Genomic DNA, 23,485 nt, shown 5'->3' with positions numbered 1-23,485 from the left:
CAGATTGGGATGCAAATCTGCTAAAAGGAGTTGATTTCTGGGGGTGGTGGCATGGTCTCTGGGGTTCCAGTGCCAAAGAATAGAGCTAACACCTTGATTCAGAATAACCCCAGTTGTAGTCTGCTGATAGCAGATTATGGAAGTCTTTGGGCTTTGTCTACTGATTCCAGTGTAATTATATGATGATAATGGTGATGATGAAGTAACCATAGGGCTCATCTACACCAAGCAGGATATTCCACTATGAAAGTGGTATGAAAGCGGTATATAAAAGGCAGGAGCCACACTACTGCTTTACAGTGGTATTGAAGTGCACTGACATCTGTTGGGGACCATGACACATACCATATATCCTGCTTGGTGTAGATGAGCCCCTAGTGTCAAAGAAGAGGGAGCATCATCTCAGTTTCATAGTTCCTGCTCGTGATCTTCAAAATGAAACTTGAATTCATATTATAGTAGGGGAAAACACGTGGGAATATGCTGTTTTTAGCATGAGAAAACGATCTGTGTGATACTCGTACCATGTTTCTTTTATGGTAGATGGGGTGGAAGAAGAGAGGGGCATGGAATCTAAGCCAAGGGCATGTGAATATAACAGCAAGAGTATGCTTTCTAAGTGCAAAAATTGTTTAGTATTTTTGCAAGTTTGTTAATCTCTGGCAGATACTCACTGCTGCTACTGGAAGCACCATTTTAGGAAAGCTGGCACTGAAGGGTTAACGGTGTGTGTTGAGTAAGAGAAGCTCGAACAGAACGAGGCAGGGATTTACCAGGGGGGCGTCCTTCCTTCTATGCATTTTTTTTTAAAAAAAATGATTTCTACATGTGTAAAATGCCCACCTGTTCAACCGTACAGACACCCTTGATAATTCCGTTACTGCGGGTTTGCACTAGGATTAGATGCTCTTTGCATTAGGTTGTAGATGTAGATATGGTTTCTGTAGTGATGTGGCAGACTGCAGAGATCTATTGGCTGCTGGCTTTGTAAATTTCATTCAGTTTGGTCCAATAGCAGAAGGAGAGAGACTGGTACAGCCTGGACCCCTCTCCCTCTTCAATCTCGCTTTTTCTTGCCGATTCGTCTCCCTCTCTCCCTCGCTCTGTCGCTGTCTCCCTGCATAGGCAATCAGAGCTCTTACTCACAGATCCAACTCTCCTTCTCCTTGCGCTGATTGTAACGAATTTTCCTCTTGAATGTAGGTCATTTACAACAGAAAGCACCGGGTTCCTTCAAACCTAGTGTTGTGGTCGGGATTTTGTTGCTGTTGTTTGTTTGGTAGCTTTCCTTCCCAACCCCTCCCCCTCCCCAACGCTTCTTTGGAGGGGGGGCTGTTGCATTCCTTCGGACGAAAAACCGTGCTGGATTTCACCAAAAAAAAAAAAAAAAAAGGGGGGGAGAAGGAGGGGGCGTAGAGAGAAACTGGACTCCGGTAAACCCTGTTTTGTGGTATTCTACTAGAATTCGGCTGGAAGAAACAGGCTGGAACGGATCCTATTCCCTATACAGCTGCAGCTCTCTCGGTAAAGGTAGGTACATAATATAGAAGTCTGTCCTCTCCCCCCCCCCCCCGGTTTGCAGCTGGTACTCCAGAGAGGGTCTGCTTTGCTGCAGTCGTCTCTGCGTTTGGGTTTTTTGCTTTCCGTTGGTTTTGCCCCCCCCCTTTATATTCTGTTTGCTTGTTTTTGTTTGAAAGGAAGCACTTCTTTCTATTTTTCTTCTCATCCCTCCATTACAGACGATGATTTCACACACACACACACACACGCACATCTTGCCACCTCTCTGGGCCACTATTCTGAACTGATGGGGGCCACTTTGCTGCAGTCAGCTCTTTGGAAAGGCTCTGGGGCTCTGTGTGAGATGTTTACAAAGTAGCGCTCTGCCTTACAGACAAATAAACAGAAGAGTGTGGTGGAGGGAACAGGGGGGTTATATCTGCAGTGTGGAGAGAGAGAGAGAGAGAGAGAGAGAGAGAGAGAGAGAGAGAGAGAGCATTCGCTACATTTTCCTGCAAAGCGTCGTGCAAAGAAGCAGGACCTCATGGGCTGTTATTTGGGGGCGTTGGATGGTTGGTAGAATTGCAAAACAGGCACGTTGAGCTTTGATTCACCCATGCCCCCCCCCTTTCCCCTCCTAGGAAGGAATTGTACGGTAGGAATTTTGGGTTCTCTGAAGGCAGCGAGTCCTCCCCCCCCCCCCCTTCATCTTCTGCCTGCTTTTTCTTGCTTTTTAAAAAAATGCGTGGGATAACATGCGGGATTGATCTGCAGGCTGCTCACTCGTCTTTATGATTTCCGTCTCCGATGGAGAAAATAAAATAAAGGATAAAGTGCATCGTACAAAGGAAGCGGCAGGGCTGCCGGGGAGAGGAAGAGAGAGAGAAGGACAGGATTGCGGGGTCCTCTGTGGATGTGGTGGTGGTGATGGTGCGGTTCAGAAATCTCTGCACCTTCCTAGAAGAAGAAGAAAAGCTGCCTCCTCTACCGCCCGGAATGATTTATCGAGGCTGCCAACTCTTGACTTTTCAGTGGAAAGTTAAGAAACCCAGAACTGATTCTCTCTCCCCCCCCCCCCGCCCCCGACTAAATGTCCAGCATCCAGGGGCTGCCTCTGCTTTTGTATTCCTCCCCCTCTGTCTCTGCACTGCAGCTGCCTTCATTTTCCTATAACACCCCCCCGCCCCCCGTTTCACTCCGCAGGGCGCTGGGAATGACGACCTGTCCTTTCTGCAGCCACCCATGAGTGGGGTCATAAGATCGGCTGCCTAACTTGTTTCTCTCTCTCTCTCTCTCTCTCTCTCTCTCTCTCTCTCTCTCTCTCTCTCTCTCTCTCTCTCTCTCTCTCTCTCTCAATCTCTCTGTCTCTCTCTCAATCTCTCTCTGTCTCTCTCTCTCCCCCACACACATCCTTTGCTAAACTGCTGGTCCTCACACCTATCCCAGCCTGTGGGATTTCTCCGATGTCTCAGAGTGCAAGAAAGGAGGAAGACCCTAGTGGGGAGGGGAGGCCGAGCTCTCTTTCACCCCCCCCCCCCCGCCACCTCCACTCCGTCAAGCCACTGCAGGCACATGGTAGTTCCTGATGCAGACAGGTCTCCTGCTACTCTTTGGCGTTGAGACAGGCTCTGAGAGGGCTTAGCAGCTGCAACTCCCCCACCCCATGCCCGGTTCCATCCTGTTAGGTTAAACTATACAGCATCTCTTGACTACTGTTAGCAGTCGGGCAATTCTCAACATCCCCGAGCCTGTCTCTCAATGCCCAACTTCACTGCCCCTCACTTTGCAAACGATTGTTCAAGCTAAGCTCCTTTTCCAGTTGCTCCCCCATATTTTCCAGTCATTTGCCAGGTGATCAGAGCCACCACTGCTACGGCTACGGCTATAAGCTCAAGGTAAAGTAAAGTGAAGTCACCAACCCTCCCCCACCCTCCCACCCGCTGCAGCAATAGTTAGTTAGTGGCCCTGTTTGATAGGTTTTGCCTAGGGGTTAATAACTTGAGCCAGGTACAAGACAGGAAGTCCTAGAGGTGAAGAATCCCCATCTTGGGCTGTTAGTATCTCCTATGTAGATACACGAAACTGAAAGAAACTGGATTTCCTATACTCACCATCTTTATTCCCAGCTGACATTCGGGTTATTAAAGCTTTACGGGTTGTGTTTTTCTGGGTTCCATTTTGTTAGAAAGATATTTTGAGGGCAGGTGGATAAATTCATTGGAAAGTGTTTAGGTTCACTGACTAGTTAATCATGAGCTTCACTCTTCAGTTATTTCAAGGAAAAGGGAAGCATAAATACAGCCAACCCCATTTTCTCTGTAATGTTTTTATTCTTAAAAACAATAATAAGTCAACCTGCATCTGCCCTGGTGCTATGGTAATTTTCATTCTAGATAAAGAAGGAAAATTAACTTTTCCTTTCTTTCTTTCTTTTTTGGGTAGAAGCAACCAGGTGCTGTTTTTGCAAAAAGATTCCACAAGGTGGTAGTGTGGACACTTCTTAATGATGTGTATTTTATTTATTTTTGGGGGAGGTTTGGTCAATTGCTTGAATGGTTTTATTTCCATGTACTCTCTGTATCTTAAAAGACTCATTGTATGTCTGTTTTGCAAATGACAAAAGCCGGATTGTTTTGCAGATCATGGAATATTCATCCAGGCCTGCTCTCCTATCCATTGGCTATGTCATCTTGAGAAACGGAAAAGCTTATGAGAATTCGAAGTTTATATATGAACATTGTAATAAGTGCAGGATTTGGCTTGTTTGAGACAAGATATAGCAGTGATGCAACAGAATGAAAAACGGAGCTTTGGCTCCCGGTTATATTTGATAAATCAAATGTTCCGGATTAAACTGTAGTAGGTTTGGTGATTCAATAACCAGGGGAAAAGATGGATGTAGCTATTGAATCCATTCTGCTGGTTATCTTAGATTTGGTGCTGAGTTCTTGCTTTAATGTGTGTGTGTGTGTGTGTGTGTGTGTGTGGGGAGAGGGTTGCAGTACTATGGATGTAAATCACCTTCTTGCGTTCTGTAGTTACATTATTTTATAAAAACTGACACAAAGATAAAAGGAGAGAAGACATCCTTGCTGTCACTATCACTAAGGGAAGAGTGAAAGGGGGTCCTAAAACAGAGGGAATCTTTTTAACCTGTGTGTTTAAGGTGGGGCATGCATAAGGCAACATAGAGATGGCAAGCTCTGGAAGGAAAGGGCAAAAGGGCATCACGACTGGCAGCAACCTCATATGGAAATCGCTCCGATGGCCTCTTATCATTTTCAGGAACCCATTTACTATAAATTTGGAACTCACATTAACGAAGGCCAGACTAAGTTTCTTGTGTGACAAAAACAGAGGCATTGAGACAGAAATTATTTCCTTGCTATTAATGGAACAGAATATGGTCCACTGCATCATTCAGTTTTAATTAACTGGATGAAAACCTTTCTTTCTTTCTTTCTTTCTGTCTGTCTGTCTGTCTGTCTGTCTTTCTTTTCATTTAACTTCTTTAGTCTATAGATAGTTGTTTCTGATGTCAGCGATGCAGTGGCCCTTGTTTCTTAATCTGGCATAAAATTGTATATTATTGGTTTCAGTTATGTAAAACTCATTGCATATAAAGACTTGAAGATGAGTTGCTCGTCAATACCTACATAAATATAAGTATTTAGATATAATTACATCAAGAAAATTGAGGTATGACTGTTCAGATTTGATTTTAATTTGATTAAGTAAAAATGGACTTTTGTTTCATTGTATCTGTGAGGAAGACATGTAATGTATTTTATGTTTTGGCTACTAATAATTGTATGAGATACCCTGTCTCTCATGCTGCTTCTTTCCAGTAGATTCTCAATAGATCTATAATATTTCAAGGCTATTATATAATGCAGGCATTATGAAGAAAGTTGTTAGTTCACTACACTGTAAATTGTTAGCCTTAAATCTATGTGTTGAGCACGTCACGTTACAGTTCCAGAGCAAAAGGTCAATGTAGCTGGTAAATGTTTGATAATCATCATCATCATCATCATCATCAATAATAATAAAATCTGAAACAGTATAAGGAAAAAAGGAGTTTCATATGTGATAGATAAAAGGAATTTGTTTATGATGGCTTTAGTTCTTTTGTCATCTCAACGGAATTAGCTGTTTATTATTTCATTTTGATGGTATCAAGAAGAAGAAAAAATCTGCATGGTCGTCATTGCTTCACAAATGCTCTCTTGAACCTGTCCAATACATCCAGTGTTCTTTAACAGTCTGTTTGGCTCCAAAAGGACAGTGATAAAGGGTCTGTCAAAAATGGCTGTCTTAATATGCGCATGCCAGGCTGAAGTTCATCGCTGAGAGAGAGCAGTGAATCAAAAGGAAGAGCTGCTTGAATGCTCCCTCCAAATGAAAATAGCCTTTTAAATAGTAACCATTTCTTGCAATGGAGGCAGGAAAGTACATACTGCTGTTTTTGATGGGTTCTCAATACAGCTGCTACGTGGCCTTTAAAAGAGAAGGGCATTCTTTGATGAGTTGAATCACCCACTGTGTGGAACAGATCCACCTGCGTGGGACAGCATCTTTGCATAAACCCCACAGAAGGTTCTGTCATTCTGCCATTTTAAGGCCTGATTCAAAAATCAGGGAGATGAGACTCTCGTGTGACCAAGCTTCATTACTAATGTGTATACCTAAGTAAAAGAAAACCCAGAAGAGAGGGGAAAGAAAAAAGAAAGAAACATTATAAAACCAGAACCCAAACACTGGACTGGCATTGAGCTATTCTGAACAATAATGGGCCTTTCACTACAACCTGCAGGTATTTTTGTCACCATGTAGCTCAGGTGCACTCAAGCTATGTTTGTAAAGCATTTATGTTATGAGCCATTTTGATCCCTGCATCTGACAGGGTTATATATTGAGTTCTCTCACCTTCTAATGGGCCTCATTCTGTTTGCGTTCGGAGTCCCCTGACCTGAACTGCAATGGGAAAAATGCTTGTTGTCTGATGGAAATGAGATTTCATTGGCACTATTCCTGGAAATAATAGATAGTGAAAGCCCACTCAATATATCTCATAGTAAGGGAGAAAAATAAGGGTGGCAGACAGAGAGAGAGAATGACAGCTAGGGAAAACTGTGTATGGAAGAGAGCATAAAGTTGCCATTTATGTTTTAGAAATATTAAGCACAATAATCCTTTGTGTATGCATGGTGCAGAGGGGTTGGTTTGCTTTTTAAAAGAATTCTTATTGCATATATGTCATCTTATTCTTACAGCTAGATGAGTTATGCTAAGAGAGATTACATACCCAAGGCCACGTGGTGAGTTTCAATGGATAAGCAGAATTTGAACTTATGGTTTCCCAACACTTTGTCCAAAGAACCACATGAAATTGTGAGGGAAATGGTGTAGAATGTTTATCAAACGAATCTGGTACATTTCATTTGGGGAAATAAGCAAAAGTAAGAACAGGATGCATTTTTCTCCCTCTGGAATCAGATTTGAGATGGCTGTTCTGTCCCAAATTGTGCAATTTCCAGTTTCAGATGTACATTTCCATCCATCAGAAAATAACTTATTTTTTTAATTCTAAGACTCTGGATCCAAAGAGTGAAAGAGCAGTGAGGCCAAGTATTGGCGGGGTAGGGAAAAACACGTCTTTAGGATGCTTCTCCACCCCCCAGAGGATTTACCAAAATTTATGTTTTTGAAAATACAAAGGATAAAGGTTTAGGTTCTGACTCTTGATTTTTGGGCCCTATCAATTTGTTTGATCTAGCTATGCCATAATGAATAGAATAAACAGAAACTGTATAAACATCTAACTGTTTGCATTCATTGAGACCAAATTCTTAGATGTATAATAGAACAACACACACACACACCATAATTCATTCTGTTGAATTTTAGATAAATTGGAACATCATTTTTGTAAATTCTGATCCTGGCAGCATCTACTTAGCTTGGTTTCAAATGAGCTAATCAAAGTTAATTAAGAAAATTGGATCAACTTAAGCAACTAAATATCTCAAATCTAAAGTTTTTTTTATTTTTATTTGGTTGCTTAACATAAATCAATGTGAACTTCTGTCTCTATGTCTATTACCCTCTGTTAGACCTTAATGACCCCTTGCACTTACCAGATTGTATTCAATAGTGTCCATCTGCCAGCAGACAGTCACTACTGTGGAACAGAATTCTCCCTGCAGCCACTGGTGAAGCCCCAAAATCTGTTCAAAAAGGCCGGGGGAACCTCCAGAGCATATTTGGGGATTCTGTGAGGAGGGGATTCAGGGTAGAGGAGAGAAAGGAGAAGCCCACTGCATGAGAAGATGTCTGCTCATGTGACATTGGATGTACCCCACCAGATCCAGACCTTGGCAGCATTCATGTACCTTTAAAACAATCATAATTTTCCATATGCTACTTTTCCCATTAAAAGTTTCCTAGAAGGAAAAATGAGATGAATGGTTGCACCTCCTGTCACTGTAGTATTTAAAGGCACAAGAGCCCTTTGAAAGTCCAATTTGACAACTTTCTGTGTCCTTGTGGATATCACAGTCCAGATCATAGGTTGTCTCACACTGTAGCCTGCACCTTATAGCAGGGGTGGGGAATTTGTGGCCCTCCAGATATTTTGGCCTAAAACTTCCATAACCCTCACCATTGGCTATTTTGGCCGAAACATCAGGAGGGCCACAAGTTACTGATCCCTGGTTTAAAGGAATGAATGACTTTGTGAAGGAAAGTCCTTCCTATTCAACCTTCTAGAATTGAAATGTCAATGTATGCATCAATAGGAACTATCCAGTAAACATGTTATATTTTATTCCCCCCCCCACAAAAGCAAAACAACTCTTTGACAAAGCTTCACACCAAATTCAGCATTTACAGAAAATGGTTGAAGAGCAGGAAGCAGGTAATAGCAGTAAATTGAATGTTTTTGTAATGGAAGGAAATTATAAGGATCTCTCCAAGGATCTCTCAGGAGGGATTGGTGTGGTTAACCAAGTTTGTGGTAAAATCCACAGCAGCCTGAAGAACTCCAGAAGGATCTCTCCAAACAAATGGCAAATGGGATTCAATGTAAGCAAGAGCAAAGTGGTAGACATTGAACCATTCATTTCATTTATTTGCTGATGGAAGCTGAATAAGCTATAACTACCCAGGACAAAAAGACGTTGGGGTGTGGTGGACTGTTCACTGAAAACATCAACTTGGCATGTAGCAGCAGTAAAAAGAAAAAGAAAAGAAAAGAAAAGGCAAACCCTGTGTTTGGAATTATTAGGAAATGGGTTGAAAATAAAATGGCTCATGTTATAATGCACTAAATCAGGGGGACGAAACATGGTGCCTCACATGTTTTGTACTACAACTCCCATAAGCCTTAGCCAGCCCTAGCCTAGTTATAATCAAGTATTGTGGGAGTTGTAGTCCAAAATGTCTGGAGGATACTGAGTTGCCTACCCCTGCGTTAATATATAAATTGATGGTACAGCTGCATTTGGAATACTGGATGTTGTCGGGTGAAACTAGGGTTGGTAATGAAATAATCCACTGAATGGTGGTGGGGAGAAATGAGGAACAGGATGCTGGCATATGCAGCGGATGAACCAAGAGAGTTTACAGGGATGGGAAACAAGGATGAGGCCAGGCAAAGGCTCAGCAGAGCTCAAGGGACAGTTCAAGTGACTTTTTGTCCAGCCAAAGACTAAAGGTTGCTCTAGAAGTATTTATATCCAGTGGGATCAGCAAAGGCAACTAACATTACTCAGAGATGGAGATATGCCATGGGGCACCATCAATGTATCAGAACACCTTGGACCAGGATAAGTCCTGATGGCTATGTGCAACCGCCGGTATCAGAGGCACTAAGCCTGTATACACCAGTTGCTGGGAAATAAGAGTGGGAGTCCTGTTTGTGGGTTCCTGGTTGACAGATGGTTGCTTACTGTGTGAACAGAATGGTGGACTAGATGGACCCTTGGCCTGATCCAGCATGGCTCTTCTTATGTTCTTAGGTTTGCAGTTGGGAAGTGGTAGTAGAACCACAGGTGTTTAACCTCTTTCAGCCCAGGGGCTGAATTCCATTTTGGACAAGGCCCAGATTCCAGTGTTGGGTGGGCCAAAGTCCAAAAGAACAGGGCCAAAAATACAGGAAAAAATTGCTTGAAGTCCTTAGTACTTGTAATGACACCTTAGCAGAGGCATTTCAACATTTTAGAATGGAGGAGAATGCAGAAAAGCTAGGAAACTGTGGGCCATGGGGAAACTCCGGGGTGGGGGGAAGGGCACATATTGATATGATAGGAGGGCCGGATTTGACTGCCTAGTTTGAGGTCCTGCATCCTTGATTTACAGCATCCTGACAAGGATAAAGATTCTGGTTGAAGCTGCAGTGTCCCTGAAACTGTGAATCCAGCCTTGTAAGGCGATCAAAAGCAGGGTTATTTCATTTCTCTTCCCATTACATCTTTGCATAGCATTCCACTCATTTTTAAATGGTTTGTTCTTTCCTTAACATATAGTGCCTTTTTATATGGCCTGGTTAGGGTCATTGTTGAGATAACAACACTTGAAGTCATTTTGATTCCTATTAGTTTACAAACTCTGGTGAATCAGAGGCTAAACTGAGCTGAAAGCAGGGGTACATTAATCTGTCCATTTTGGTTTCTAGCAGTTTCATTTCCCCCCCCCCCCCTAATCTTAAATTCATTCAGTTACTTTTCTACATCAGCTTGCATTTTTTAAAAACGCTGGGGAGTCATGCACATTTCTCCTAATATATGCATTTTATCCAATATATGAATTTTTGGAAGCAATTTTCTCAGCTTTTATTTTACATTCTTTTCACTATACACATCTCTGTATGCGTTTTTGGATCAGACAAGTGTCTGAATTGTGAAATTCAGAGAAGTGTGATAACTATCTTTTTGTTTGCATATTGGTTTGGGAAATGCAAATTAGGTAAATTAGGTAGTTTCACAAGAACAAATTTCCTTCCCATACCTAGCTGAAAGACACCTCTAAACAGAGATGGATAATTTTTTTTTGTTTCAGTTTGGCTTTGATACCAATTTATCAAAATTTGCAAAACTCCCATATTTGGGACAAGAAAGAAAGAAAAAAGAAAGAACACTAAGCAGGATATAAACACTTTATTTTATTTATTTTATTTATTATTATTGCATTTATATCCCGCCTTTTTAATGCTTTGAAAACAGTATATGGAGTGTGTCCTGGGCCTCAACAGTTGTCAATACCGTTATTAACCATTATAAAGCAGTAGTTTAGATTAGGGATGTGCTCCGCTCCAATTAGAATCGGAGAATCAGAAGCGAATTGGCCTGCTCCGCCTTGCCCAGAGGCGGAGTAGAAGCGGACCGCGGACCCTTAGAAGCACGGCAAAGAAAAGCGGCCATAGGCGGAGCACTTCTCTTTTCACGGAGCGCTCTGACCGCCATTTTGGAAAATTTCGCCCATAGGATTGCATTGTGGAAAAGAATAGGGGATAACTGTGTTGTTTTTAAAGCTATCTTTCTGAAAGTTTGTGTGCTTAGAGAGTTGTGGCTGGGGGTCATTTTGAGCCTACTCTCAGCTCTCTGTGTGGTGCGGTTCGCTTGCTATAGTTTTTTAAAAAAATTGGGTAAAAAAAGCGGGAGAGGTACCTTTTCGAAGTGCTGAGAGGCAGAGTCATGATCACATGATCCCAAAGTTGGAGGAGGGGATAGGCAAAACGGGATACTAGTAACTTGGGATACTGGGAAACTTCTCTTTCTTAGTCTGAACGGACTTTTCCCAGTGTTTTTTAAAACAGTAGCCCCACCAAATGCACAAACACAACCTGAAATCATATACTAAGCAAATAAATAACAGATAGGAAACACAGCACTGCTACCCACCCTAACCTTGGTGAACAACTGAATAGATGTGGTGCAAGGGGATGAGGTCCCCTAGGGCATGTGGACGTGCCCAGTGCACACACTCTCCTGCCCTTGGAGGGTCATCAGAGCCCTCCAAAGAGTAACCAGTGGAGAGAGACTAATGCCTATAATGAGTTGAAGTGTTAGTTTGCTTCTTAAAGACTGGTCCCTAGACAGGGCCAGTCAAATTGGCATATCCCTCTCCCCCTGGGCACGTGCACTTTCCTCTTACTGGTAAAAGACAGATATAACCTTTTTAAAAAAATTCTTCCTGTTGTTTATTCAGCAACACTGCTGCTTTTAATTCTACCCCTCCTTTGTTTATTTATTTATTCCATTTTATATTTACACCCCATAGCCCAAGCTCTCCTGGCTTTTCCTCTTCAGTGAGATCAGGCAGGCTTTCATTGTGGTTCAACTCCTTGTTGTTGTTGTTGTTGTTGTTGTTGTTGTTATTGCTATTAATATTAATTAGTACTGCTATTAACATTATTATTTTGTTGTTTAGTAATGGCTGTGATCACAGTGCAGTCAATCAACTCTGAAGCAAGGATCACAAAGCTTTACTCTTATCCTCCTAGCTTCCTAGTTATGGGATGCAAAAGAAAAGGCATCTCTCTGTGCTGCTCCCACCTCACAGGGATGGTTTGCATTACTGGCTTTGAAACTATCCTTGGCTCACTTCCTTGTGCCCCCAGAAATGTATGCTGCCTGCCTGCCTTCTATCCCTCCTCCCCTGCCCGCCTCGCAGGGATGGCTTGTGTGTGTCTTGCTTTGACTCAGGGGATAAGTCCTTCCTGCGCTCACTTAGACTTTTGGAAGTTCCAAATCAATTTTTCAAGTGTGGAAGAAGATTCATATAGGTTTATCTACTCCCCAATTCATGGCATGTTGGGATTTCCTTTGAAATGCCCCCATTGCGCTGTCTGCAGCTTTAAATCCCTGAGATACTGGGGTGTCCAATTTTCAAAAATTCCCCCAAAATCAGGGGAGGCTTGGATTGGCTTGACTCTTGGCATGCATGTGTATACATGGATAAGCTATCATGGTGCAGAACTTGAGGTTTCTAACATGAAAATTCACGTAGTTCAAGCATGGGACTTGATTTGGGGTGAGTTAAAAGGTTAAAGCCCCACCAAAAATCAGGGGATGATGGGATTTGCTTGAAACTTGGCATGAATGTGGATCTAGATGGCATCTGTGAGGGTGCCCACTTCAATTTCTTTTATCGGTCAAAATGTCAGAGCAAATCCCATGTTTGAAAATGGGGTTTCCGATTTTCAAAATTTCCCCAAAAATCAGGGGAGGCTTGGATTGGCTTGAGTCTTGGCATGCATGTGTATCCATGGATAAGCTATCATGGTGCCCAGTTTGAGGTTTCTAACGTGAAAATTGATGGAGATATCGAAAAGGGTGTGAATTGGGGTTATGGGTGCTGCATTAGAGGTTAAAGCCCCGCCAAAAATCAGAGGATGATGGGATTTGCTTGAAACTTGCCATAAATGTGGATCTAGATGGCATCTGTGAGGGTGCCTGCTTCCAAGTTTTTATCTGTTAAAATGTCAGAGTAAATCCCATGTCTGGAAATGGGATATCCGATTTTAAAAAATTCCCCGAAAATCAGGGGATGCTTGGATTGGCTTGAGTCTTGGCATGCGTGTGTATATGTCAATGAGGTGTCATGGTGCCAAACTTGAGTTTTCTAACTTTAACAGAAAAAAAGTTATAGGTTTTTTTTATTTCAATGCAAGCCTATGGGAGAAAAAAGCGGAGCTCCGATCCGGATCCGGAGCTTCTCAGCGGAGCGCAGCAGAGTGCAGCGGAGCGGACTATAGATGGATCAGAGCGGAGCGGAGCTGACCAATCCACAATTTGCGGATCTGGAAGAGAAGCGGATCGGGGGGTCCCTGCACACCCCTAGTAGATCCTGCCTGAAAAGGAAAAAAATGTGGGAGAAACAGAACCTGACAGATTTATCCATCCAGACGCAGGACTTTGAGCACATTGCTGTTAAAAGTTCTGGGCCTAATCCACACCAAGGAAGATATTTCACTATGAAAGTGGTATGAAAGTGGTATATAAAAGGCAGGAGCCTCACTACTGCTTTAGAGCAGTATTGAAGTGCACTGACAAGTGTTGGGGCCCATTGACACATACTATACTGCTTTCATACCGTTATATCCTGCTTGGTGTGGCTCCTGCTTTTATATACTGCTTTCATACCACTTTCAGAGTGAAATATCCTGCTTTGTGTGGATTAGGCCTTGGTTTGAATCCCTGTATATTCAGCTATGTTAGTGCTGACTTAGGGCTGCCGCCTCTTTTTTTCTGACAAGCCCCTCGTCTTGAACAGTTATCTGGCATGCAAGTATATCATGGTCCCCTCCATGCTGGGAATAGCTGAACATATTGAATTTGGCTGATGCAGATGGATGAGAATTTTGTTTTGGTTCATTTTTCATAAGAATTTACCTAAATTTCTAAATTTCTTGATATTCAGTTGAGACAGAACTTGAGATTTACAAAATTTGAATGCAGGATGAAAAATGTGAATCTGAAAACGTTGTCCATACCTACTGCCAAATATTTTCCAGATATTCCTATAATTTTGGATGAAGACAAACCTGGCACCATCATTTTGTTGCACATTATATAAAAAATGAGTCCTCATCTGTGTACTTTCATTATAGTGTACTTGAGTTCTAGTTCTACTTTTAATGTACTCAATTCAAAATGGCTTCACATAAGTAATATGGCAGCATTTCCTAGGTTTCTCTTTTCCATGTTATTTTGAGAATACCTGCTACTTGATGGAGGTGTTGAAACTTTTAAGACAGCCAGGCTTTGAAAATTAATGGAGCTCTTATTAGAAACACATTAGAGAAAATATCACAATGAGCTGATTACATGACTAGGCTGAGGAAAGAGAAAATGCACTCATTATTAAAATGACTTCTTTTTCTTTTCTTTAAAAAAAGAAGAACCAATTTATCTTTGGTTAGAATGGGACTATTTTGTTGGATTTTGGTAATAGCATAAGAGGGTCAGAGAGTGTGAATGAAAGTAAATGGAAAATAGGGGACTTGTAATGAGACTATTGAACATCTGAAAAGTTTAAAGCTATGTATTATTAAAAGTATATGCCTGAGTGATGTATAAATGTGAATTGTTCATTATGCATAATTTTATATCTTATCCAAAGTGGTCTTCATACTTTACCATAGCAGTATGGTTGCCTCTGGATAATGCTTCTACATGGGGTCCCTGTGAGTGAAGACTGCTATGATCAGAAAGTGGACATAGGTCAGCGAAAGAAAACATGCTTTGCATGCAGGAGATCTCAGGTCCACTCTTTGCCAACTCCAGCTCAAGGATCAAATAGCATGGCTGGAAAATATCCCCATGATTGATGATGCTGTCTAAAACAGAAAGTAGCAGGTGAGATAAATCAGACGCTTGATTCAAGATGAGGTAGCTTCATAAGTTGCACTCCTTCAGATTTTGATAAAAGGCTAGCTAACTAAGGCCTAAACTACACCAAGCAGGATATTGCACTATGAAAGTGGTATATAAAAGGCAGGAGCCACACTACTGCTTTACAGGAATATTGAAGTGCACTGACAACTGTTGGGGACCATTGATGCATACCACAGACTGCTTTCATGGTGCTATATCCTGCCTGGTGTGGCTCTTGCCTTTCATATACCGCTTTCAGACTGCAATATCCTGCTTGGTATAGATTAGGCATAAGTAGTAGTTTCATTCATAAATTTAATTGTTCTTGTATTGTATTAGAGTTGAATAACATGGTAACAGAAGAATGAGTGTGATTGAATGGTGGGTGGAGTTACAGTGAGTGACAGGTAGGGAGTGTCCAATGAGAAAGTCAGAAGTAGGGTCAGCTAGATGAATTAGACTTCTTCTCTGGGGTGTTCTAGGTTAGCCAGTATCAACCTACTTGCTGGCTTTGAATTACACAACCAAGTATATAAAAGGAGCCTTACTGCTTTTAGTACATCAGCTGGTTGTGGCAGCAGATTATTTTGAAGAATATTAGGGGACATTTGGATGCAGTGGACTGGGTGAGTGAGTTACGCAGTGACTTATAGGAGTCAGAGCCTTGTAGGACATCCCAGGAAGCACACATACATGTACTAATTAGGCCTAACGTCTATAAAAGCTTTTTCTTTGGGCTAACTATTATTTACACTACCATTCAAAAAATAAAAATAGCATTGGCTGTGTTAGCTTTTCAGTGTGTTATAAGCTCCTTGAGATAATGCAGATTAAATTAAAATCATGATAATCGAACAGTTTTGGTCAACTTTACTTAGGTGATAGCAATGAATTCTCTAGAGCTAGCTATTTTAGTCTGTCTGTCCCATGTAGGGTGGTACCTTAGAATCAAGAAATTTTATTGAGGTATAAGCTTTTAGGGTCATTTTGTCAGATAGATGAAGTGCTTCTTTAATTGGTTGATGTATACAAGTGGGAAGTACCGCCTCTGCAATTATATCTCATATTCCAGAGGTATAGGGCTATTGCAGAAAGGCTCTCTTTCATGTACTTGCATACCTAACTGCCCTCACAGGTGGGCAAGTAAGAAAGGCCCCTCTTGCAGAACCTAAAGTGCAGGCAGTCTGATAAGGGTGAAGGTAGTTCCTTCAAGTAGTTTAGTCCCAAACCATGTAAGCTTGGAAGGTCAAAAGCACTTTAGATTAGGCTCGGAAACACACTGGTTACCAGTGCAGCTGGCGCAATTCAGGCATCTCTGATTTGATTGCTTTGCCACTTGGGCAGGTGCATTTTGCACCAACTGAAGTTTCTGGACTATCTTCAAAAGCAGCCCCACATATAGTGCATTATAGTAGTCCAGCCTGTATGTCACTAGTGCACAGATAAGTGAGGCAAAGTTCACCTTCTTCTGAGAGGGCTGCAGCTGGCATCCCAGTCTGGTTAACATACTCATGGCCACCGCAACCACCTGGATTCTCCAAGTTAGTGAAGAGTCCAGTACTCCCACCCTACATACTTAGTCTTTTAGGGGGAGTGCATCCCCACCTAAGAGCAGCTATAAACATCCATGAAGAGTAGCTGGTTTCCCAAACCATAGTACTGCCATCTTGTCCGGATTAAGTTTCAGATTGTTCACCCTCATCCATTCCAAAACAGCCTCCAGACATCACATACGTCATGTGACCCCTTAAGTGAATGTCTTCAGAGAGATATTTTTTAGGGGTGTGCACGAACCCCCCGCTCTGCCCCGCGGGCCGATCTGAAAATTTCGGATCGGCCCGCTCCGCGCCGCTCCGCCTATACTCCGCTCCTCTTCGCCGCGGAGCTCCGGCTCCGAATAGGAGCTCCGCAGTGGAGGGGAGTGGCGCCAGGTAAGGCCAGGAGAGGAGGGCGGGGGGGTTACCGGGCCCTGCTGCCATCGCCGCCCGTGCGGCGACGGCGGCAGAGCCCGGTAAGGGACCAAGGGAGAGGGGGGCCTTACCTGCCTCCGTCCGTGGTCCGTCGCCGTCTTCAATTGAGCCCGCGGTTCAACCAGGAAGTCTTGGCCGCAAGCGGCCCTGACTTCCTGTTTGAACCACGGGCTCAATTGAAGACGCTGACGGACCACGGACAGAGGCAGGTAAGGGAGAGGAGGGCGGGGGGGGGTTACCGGGCCCTGCCGCTGTCGCCGCATGGGCAACAGCGACAGCAGCAGGGCCCGGTAAATCCCACTTACCTTTCCGGCGGAGCTCCGGATCGAGGCGAAGGATCCGCCTTCACCTCGATCCTCTTCACCACGCTCCGCCGGCCCCCCAATCCTCTTCGCCTCCGCATTAAGGGCAGGCGAAGCCCCCCGCTCTGCTCCTGCTTCTCCGGTCCGATTAGAAGCGGAGCACATCCCTAATATTTTTAATGTTCACACTTTAAATGTGGATGCCAAATGTGGAGGGGTGATATGATGTGTGTGACATCAGAGGCGGGGCTATGCAGTGCAGTTCCACACTTGGCTCCCATGTTTGCCTATGTGGTAAGTTAATGCACTGGATTAGGGCAGTAGAATGAAAGACCTCTGAGTCTAGAAACTTGTTTTGAGTACTAGAGTGGAATGAAATTCCAGTCTTTCCACACACACAAACACTCCTGGTTACACTGCCCCATACACCCAACCTTTTTTCATTTCAGCAGTGTCATTTGGTGCTAGTAAGAAGCCATTTTGTTGTTTTCTGTTGTTATTTATTTATTTATTTATTTATTTATTTATTACATTTATATACCACCCCACAGCTGAAGCTCTCTGGGCAGTTTACAACAGTTAAAAATGGTAAACATTAAAAAGTATACAAAATTTAAAAAACCATCAGAAACATAAAAACAACAGTATTTGTTAAACAAATGAGAGACAGACATCCTTAGTGATCAGCTGCATATCAACTAGAGATCTCCCAGAAAATGCAGATCTGCTTAATGCCACCCTGGTTCCATATCATGTACAGTCCTGTGATTGTCTGCCAGCATCTCAATAGCACTTCATGTTGCAGACTGTAATTGAAGTGAATTAACTGTAGAAATCTAAGCTGGTCTTAGTGGGGTATGTCCTCTTTTTTGGTAATTCACAAGTGACATCACAATTTGGCATCCTGTGTCCTTTTACTAGTCTAGTTGAATAAGACAACTGTAGGACTACTGTCCAGATAATGTGGACTTTCTCCGCTGTGGCACCCTGGTTGTGGAATGAGCTCCCCAGAGAGGTCCGCCTGGCGCCTACACTGTACTCCTTTCGTCGCCAGCTGAAGACCTTTTTATTCTCCCAGTATTTTAACACTTAATTTTAACTTAAATTTAAATTTTACTGTTTTAACTCTGTATTTTAATTTTATATCAATTTTGCTGCGTGGTTTTTATTCTGGTTGTGCTTTTTATATTGTATTGTGTATTTGTGCTTTTAACCTGTTGATTGTCTTACTATGGTTTTAATTTTTGTGAACCGCCCAGAGAGCTTCGGCTATTGGGCGGTATAGAAATGTAATAAATAAATAAATAAAAATTTAATATTTTACGAAGTTATCTGATGTTTCTGCTTAGGAGTGGATTCTCTCTGAGCTTTCACCATGATCAATAACCTTTCCACTTTTTACTTCAACCGGTTTTTAACTTTATTTCAAATAATATAAAATATGAGATTGCAAGCAATATAGGAAGACAAAATGAGGCATATAAATACATGGTATGCTGGTGCTGAAGGTATTTGCATGTATTATGAAAGGCCAAATGTATCAAAACAGGGTGAAGTCTGTCAGTCTGCAATAGGAGATAAAAAATATTGGACAAAAGAGTGGAAAATGAAAAGTGTTTCTGCCTTCTTCCCATGCAAATGAATGAGTTCCATAGTGTAATTATTAGTCAGGCTTTTGAAATACTTCCTATTTGAATTTGAGCCCGTTTTTGTGGTTATGAATTATCAGGTTTCGTTTTTGTTGGGGAGTCCCAGTGCCTTAGGAATGGGCCATTCCATTTTGATTTCCAGCCTTTATAAAGATCACTGGATGTTTGTTGCAGCTTTAATTTTCTTTCATTTATTCTTGGGTGGGTTTTCCTTCCACTTTTAGCTAATATAAACAGGCACCGTTATTGTGAGTGTATAAGGAAGCATAGAATAAAGACACAGACACCAGAGCTTGGGATGAACTAGGGCCTCTTTATTTAACAAGGAAGATTCAACCCCTTCCTGGAACTGCATGTGAAAAATGCGGGAATCAATATGATCTAATCTCTAGCTACTTGCCTGGTTTAAGGGCGAGCCACTCTCTTAAGCCAGGAGCCGGGTAACCCGGCCCCTTTCTTATACAACACTTCGAGAGTGTGGGGATACCGCCCCATGTCATCCCCAGAGCCATAAAACCCTGAGTAGATGATGCAGGAGGATCTCCAAAGGCATACCATATCCAGACATGTGAGCCGTGAAACTCACGAGGAGCAGGAGCTCTGGCTATGCCAATCACCTAAAAGGTCCCAGAGTAGTCACAGTTCCTATTCTGGGATAGCAACTTCCCGCACATCCTGCTGACAATTCAACCTATTTATCCATCCTCCATGTAAAACCTTAAGTATGGAGTAGGCAAAAACCTTCACACAATTTGAGAAAGGGGAAAAAAAAAACCCTACTCAGCCCTCCCCACAAAGGGAGCAACTGGCTAAGTCCCATACAAGAAGAGGGAGGGAGGGTGGGAGCTGAAAAGTCAGAGAGGCCGGATAAGGGGCAGGCCAGCCTTTATAGGCTTGGCCCTGCCCCTGCCTCACATGGCCCATGTGTGCAACATGTGAGGCCTTTATTCCCCTCCTCCCCACCGCAGCTACTGTTTCTCCCCCTCACACTGTGCTGGCTGAGGGGGGATAAAAGACTTGCATGGGATTTTCTGTTACATGTGTATCCTGCCATTTCCTCCAATAAGATCAGAGCAGGTATGTGACTTTCACAAGGCGAGTGAGTACACAGTTCAACAGGAGGTGAAGTAGGGAGAGGGAGCAAAGTTTGTCACAGCCCTCAAGTGCGACCATTTCCTTTCTCCCACACGAACGCAGGCATGGTTGCTATTCACTCATCTAATAGGAGTAAAGTGTTGCACTTGGGTACAATAAGGGGGCAATCTCCCTCCCCCAGCAGAACTCACATACACACTGTACCCCCATTAGCGGGTCCTTATGATATACAAGCCCTTTCTCCATCCACACACACTTTCCCATGACATAATGAGTCACCATTTTTGCCAGTATGTATAATAAGGAGAGCCACCCACCCATCAAAATACTACAGTAGATCCCCAGCCCATAAGAGTTCAAACTAGCCTGGAATACTAGCACTGTCTAAGGTTTGCAGGGAACATCTTTTTCTTTCCCACACTGGTTCCCCCATATAGATTGGTGTTGGTTGCCAGCCTTGAACCTGAACACTTAATTGCTATATAGCATGAGGGAAGGAGCATAGCATGAGGAGAAGAGTATTCGAAGCACATGGGTAAAATTGCAGGATGCTTATTGAATCTTACTTCCAGGATAGTACCAGCTATCAAGGGGCTCAGGCTACTCAGTTCCCTCCTTCTCACATGAACATAGGAAGCTGCCTTATTCTGAGCCAGACCATGGGTTCATCTAATTCAATATGGTCTATAGCACTTTTCCTCAACCTGGTGTCCTCCAGATGTGTTAGCCCAGAAATCCTATCCAGAGCTGGATGGTGAGTTGTTGTTCAACACATCTGGAAGGCACCAAGTTGAGGAAGTTTGGCCGATACCAATGGGCAGAAACTCTCCAGGGTTTCAGAATGATGTCTTTCCCAACCCTACTTGCCAATGGCAGGGATTGAACTTGGGATGGTCTACATGCCCAACATGTTGTCGTGTTTTTAAGCCCTCCCACCAAGATGTGAGACAACAAAGAGGTCTGCTGTACTAGCTTCAAAGCTTTATTCAGTAAATAGGCATCTTTTCACACGTGAAGAGAGTGTGAAGGCTAGAAACTATCCTCTAAGCTTAATTAGCTTAACAAAGTAAGACAGTTGCCTATCAACTAAAATGGACAGTTCCCCTGCAGTGCCAACAGGCTTTTACGGAATTCCTCCTTCAGGGACGTTCTTTGAGTTGAAACCTCAAGCAAGTGGCTACCCAAGCAGATTGCTTCCCACTTCCTCTCAACTCCACTCGCTTGACCCTCCAGCGGATTCTGGGCCCTGTCAACTCCAATGTTTCCTCCTACTCCAATAGAGACAGAGTTTCCAGAGGTGGGCAGCAGGGAGACGGAGGATCTCTGAGCTTGTCTGTCCTTTTTGGGAAGATTCATCCTTGACTCCTGAAAAGTCTTGGAAAATCTCCTCCCCCACTTCCTGTCTTAGTTAGTGTACTTCTGGTTCTGCTTGTCCCTGAGTCTGATTCACCCCCTGAAACTCAGCCCCCCACACTAGGTAGAACAACCTTGATCCTAGCACATGTGTTCTAAGTGCCCCTGGCTTATGTAATACACCAGATATATTTCCCAAAGTATATGAAACAAAACCCTAACAAATTCTGATGAGTGTTAAGTATGTAGTAATAATGATTTATGAAACTTTCATATTAAATTGTTTATGTTCATTATTTCCCCTCGATTAGGAATAAAACTCAGAACACTGCTTTGGAAAGCCCTGATGAATCATCAACTTCTAAACCAATCTCTTTCCATGGTGTGTACGATATAGATAAAATTAACACCTACTGTAAATATTTTTATGTTCCAATTCTTCTGACCCAAGCACAAAACAATCATAGCCGATAAATTTATGTAGCAAGCAGAAGTGGTTGGAATAACAGAGAATACTTTGGATCCCAAGTTTTCATTCTGTTGTAAGGTTGCCATGAGTCCTACTTTAAATAGGATGGAGCTCTATTTGAAGGGCTGTCCAGTCCACATCCAATTTAAACAACCATAAGAAGGGAGCCTTGAGGTTAGCAGCTGGATTGCAGACAGAGCAGGCACATAAGTCATCTTGTCATAGTCTTCACAACTATGGGTCATTTCTATTTAAGTTATAGTACTTATTCATATATGTCAGCATATTCAAATGTTATGCAAATATATGTCCTCTTTTGTCCTGTTTTGATACATTCTCTCATTTTTTGATAGCACGTAAGTAGCCACCCCGCCTTCTGTGAATGGAAGGAGCTTCCATTCACCAAGGTGAGTTCTGCACACAGAAGGGGTCCTTCTGTGAGTGTAACTTTCCTGCTGTGAATAAAAGTTCTGTGAATAGAGTGGAAACTTTGAATCCAAGTCATTGATCCACAACCCCCTCCCATTAATTGGTTGAAGAACATTCTAAATTTCTCCCATGCTTCTAGCATGAAGATGGGACCACACTCAGTACAGAACACTGGGAAATGGTCAGCTTTATAATCCTGCAGTTACTATTTCCTCTAGGAATCAGAGGATTAGATCCAATATTACACTAGCAGAAGTCTGCTGTCCTGTCCCCTCTCTCCTCTATCTGTATTGTTCCACCCAAAAATCTGCTCTGGATGGTTTCCCAGCCCAATGGAGCAAATTTTCAGGGTGCATGGGGAGAAGGAGCTACCAAAAAAGGGGAATCCTTTCTGTCCTGGTTCCCCTGATGGAACTGCTTCTGTCAGCAGGAAGACATTGTTGGATCCAACCCACAATAGTGGTGAGCCTATTGCATTTGTTAAAACAAACAACTGCTTTGACTAAATTTATAAAATGGGGTACTTTTCCAGTAGTGTTACTGGGACATACCAAACAAAAGAAAAGCAACTGCCTGGATAACCAAGTTTGTATAACACTTGATCAAACACACAGTGGATTGGCCATGGCCATGCCAATGTAATTGTTTTAGCTGGAACTATATATAGTTTTTTAAAAAGTACTAAAGCTTACAACATGCTTTCTAATCAGGATTTCTTTGAACTGCATATTTGTACTCAGCAGTGTAAGAGAAAAAATGCTTAAGAATTCTTTATGTTCCATTTCTGGAAATGATACTGATCTAATCTTCCCTGTTAGAGAAGTATCAATCAGCTGTTAAAGGCTCTCATTATTTTAATATCCTTACTTCCTAGTGCAGCATAGCATTTTGCATTGAATCTCATGCTTGTTTAGAAAGTAGATAGTAATGAAGCAGACTAGGAATTTGTCTAGTACTGGGATTAAGTATGATTGAGACCAGTGGAAGCTGGTGGCTGTGAATGATGATGATGATGATGATGATGATGATGATGATGATGATTTATTTCTTACCTGCCTCTCCATTTTGATGGAGGCAGGGAACAACAGTAAATATAAAATAAAACTGAATTAAAACATAATATACAATTTTGGTAAGGTTGTGAATCCATTCTGGATTTTGATCACAACCAACCAGAACTCTAAAAGAGCTATCCAAGGTGCTGAACCTATTGTGGGGAGTGGGTTCAGCACCTTGGATAGTTTCCTTAGCACTCTGGCTGGTTCTGACTGAAACTCAGAATGGATTCAGAGCCCCACTGAAATCGGAGCTACTAGCCTCTGTTTATTAAGGCTGAAAG

At 42.5% G+C, this 23,485-nt stretch overlaps 1 protein-coding gene across 2 annotated transcripts in view; it reads left to right on the top strand.

The window, feature by feature from the left end:
* Positions 1-1,429: 1,429 nt before the first annotated feature.
* Positions 1,430-23,485, top strand: part of NLGN4X (neuroligin 4 X-linked) — a 218,376-nt gene continuing 196,320 nt past the window's right edge. For both annotated transcript variants that reach the window (XM_063126348.1, XM_063126347.1), the window contains exon 1: positions 1,430-1,530. The gene's annotated coding sequence lies outside the window, so the exon portion shown is untranslated. The remainder of the gene's footprint in view (positions 1,531-23,485) is intronic.

The sequence above is a fragment of the Elgaria multicarinata genome, chromosome 5 (genome assembly GCF_023053635.1).
Source record: "Elgaria multicarinata webbii isolate HBS135686 ecotype San Diego chromosome 5, rElgMul1.1.pri, whole genome shotgun sequence".
Taxonomy (NCBI): domain Eukaryota; kingdom Metazoa; phylum Chordata; class Lepidosauria; order Squamata; family Anguidae; genus Elgaria; species Elgaria multicarinata.
The sequence above is the reverse complement of the archived record's forward strand: the minus strand, read 5'-3'. Positions and strand labels throughout refer to the sequence as shown.